Source organism: Buteo buteo, unplaced genomic scaffold (assembly GCF_964188355.1).
Source record: "Buteo buteo unplaced genomic scaffold, bButBut1.hap1.1 HAP1_SCAFFOLD_503, whole genome shotgun sequence".
NCBI classification, from domain to species: Eukaryota; Metazoa; Chordata; class Aves; order Accipitriformes; family Accipitridae; genus Buteo; species Buteo buteo.
Window position 1 is genome coordinate 17,501 of NW_027439635.1, and position 2,500 is coordinate 20,000.

At 77.8% G+C, this 2,500-nt stretch overlaps 1 non-coding gene across 1 annotated transcript; it reads right to left on the bottom strand.

Moving 5' to 3' along the window:
- Positions 1–257: 257 nt before the first annotated feature.
- Positions 258–410, bottom strand: LOC142028497 (5.8S ribosomal RNA). Its single transcript, XR_012649612.1, has one exon. It is a non-coding gene; the product is annotated as a 5.8S ribosomal RNA (ribosomal RNA).
- Between the last annotated feature and the right edge of the window lie 2,090 nt (positions 411–2,500).

Below are 2,500 nucleotides of genomic sequence, written 5' to 3' on the forward strand. Positions count from 1 at the left end.
CGAACCCTGACGGCCCCGGCGGGACGAGCTCCGACCAGCGGGTGCTCCAGGAGCGGGGAGCTTCGGAGCGCTCCCCGAGTCTCGATTTAGGGGGACGAAGGCCCTTGGCAGCGGCCGCCGCCGGGCTGCGGGGAACGACTCCCCGGGCCCGGGGCCGCGCGCGCGCGGGCCTGCGAGGCGCCCCAGCCGCGCCGCTGCGACCGCCGCCCCGCCGCGAGGCGAGGGGCGGCGGCACAGACGGGCGATTGATCGTCAAGCGACGCTCAGACAGGCGTAGCCCCGGGAGGAACCCGGGGCCGCAAGTGCGTTCGAAGTGTCGATGATCAATGTGTCCTGCAATTCACATTAATTCTCGCAGCTAGCTGCGTTCTTCATCGACGCACGAGCCGAGTGATCCACCGCTAAGAGTTGTCTGGCTTTCGGCACCGCCCCGCACGCGCGAGGGGGCCAGGACCGCTTCGCCACAGGCGAGCGGCCCCTCCGGAGGATGGCCCACCGCCCGCCCGCCCACCCCCCTCCGCACGCGCGGAGGGGGCACGGCGCAGCACGACGGAGAAGCCGCGCCTCTGCTGACCGTACGAGCACACACAGAGAAAGGGGGGGGGGAAAGGAACGGAAAACTCCGAGCGGCGAGGCTGGGGAGCCCGCGCTCCCGACCGGCCTGGGAAATGCCTTGCTCGCATCGGAGGCGGCCCAGGCGCACGGGCTCGGCCCGGCCTCTGGGCAGAGGCAGCGATGCACCCGACCGCGCGCGGCCTGCCCACCACGCTCCGGACGACACGGCTGCTGCTGCTGCGGGGCAGCAGCGGGGAGCCCCACCGGCCCCGCGCACGCCTCCGTGCCGGCTGCGCCGCGCTACGACAGCCAGCTCCCCCGGGCTCGTCCCGACGGCAACTCCGCGGCCACGCCAGCGGCTCCAAGAGGCGGCAACCGCCAGAGCCGGCGACGCACCGCCCGCGGCCTGCCGGACGGCACCCGCTGCCGCACCAGAGCGGCTGCCCTCCCGGAACCACCGCCACCGCTTCTCGCCTCGGCCCCTTCCACGGGCACGCCCCAGGTGGAAGGCGGACGGCGCTAAGCCGGGGACAGCGCCCGCTCTCCCCGTTTCCACGCGGAGACCGCGCGTGGGGTGCCCCCGCCCGCCCCCGCCCACCTGCCCGGCGCGGCCGGGAAGCGCGACGGGGAAGCGGCGGGCAGGGCCCGGGACGGGACAGCCGCGGCCGGCACCGGGCGCCCTCCGGCCGACCGACAGGCCGAGCGGCGCCGCCGCCGCTCAGCCGGGGTGCCGCCCTTGCCAGCAGCCAGTGGCGGGAGACCGCCGAGCGCTCGCCAGGGCGAGGGGGGGAACGGAGCGCAGCGCGGCGCAGCGCTGCGACGGAGTCGCGGCGGCCCGGCAGCCGCCCAGCGAGCCCCCACCGCGGGGACCCGCCACCCCGGGCAGTGAGCCCGCGCTCACGCCGGGGCCGCCCGTTTCGAGGCAGGCAGGCCGGCTACGGCCGACCGCACCGCGGTCTCCACCGAGACCGGACCGCGGAGAGGAGGGGGCAGCGGGACCCCTCCCCGGCACGGCTGCCCGCGGGATGAGCACGGGCAGCAGCCCACCAGGGCCTTCGTGGGAGGAACTCCCGGCCCCTTTAAGGCACCGCCGCCCGGCCGCCCCCCGGGTCGCATCGAGCCGCCCGCGTCTTTAAACCTCCGCCCGGCTCCACGGCCTTCGACCCCCGGGCTCGCCGAGGGAGGGCCGCGGAGGCGCGGACGCTAGGTACCTGGCCCTGGGGTGAGGGAAACGACCTGAAGGCCCCGCGGGGGTGCCTCCCCCGCTGCCGCCCTCGGGGGAGCGTCCGCCCGCGGGGGCGCGCCCGACATCCACCGCCACCACCACGTCCTCCTTCCCGGGGCCCGGGGTTTCCCTCAGTAGCCCGGCGCTGCGCCCGGGAGGAGAGCCGTGGCTCGGGCCGCCCGCTGGCGCGGGACACAGCCCGGCGGGGGCCTCGCCCACCAGAGGAGGCGGCGGCGGCAGAGCGCCCCCCCCGCCCCGGCTCCCTCGTGGGGAGAGGTGCGGGGGGGAACGGCCGCCGCCGCCCCACCCGGCGCCACGCACCCGCCCGGAATGCCCGGAGGCCTTTCCCCTGCGCGGCCGGCCGGGCTGCTTCGCAGCAGCCCGACAAGGTGCGGGCAGGGCCGCGGGAGACGCCTCCCGCGACCCCGGAGGACCCTCTCCTCTCGCGCCGCTCGCGCCCTGCTGCCCCGTCCTCACCGCCGCTCGCCGCTTCTTCCTCCTTGCCCGAGCGGGCTCGGCCGGCGGGGCTCGTCACACCCCGCGCCGGCGTCCCCCCTTCCCGCGCACTGCCGCCCGCGCTCTGACCGGGGGCGCCCCTCTTGGCCCCGAGGGCCGCGCCCCAAAACCTCCCCGGCAGCGGACCGCCGTCGGGCGAGGCGGGGCCGGTCCCCGGAGAAGGGCGCCGGCCGGCGGCGGGCGCCAGCGGAGGCGAGAAGCGGG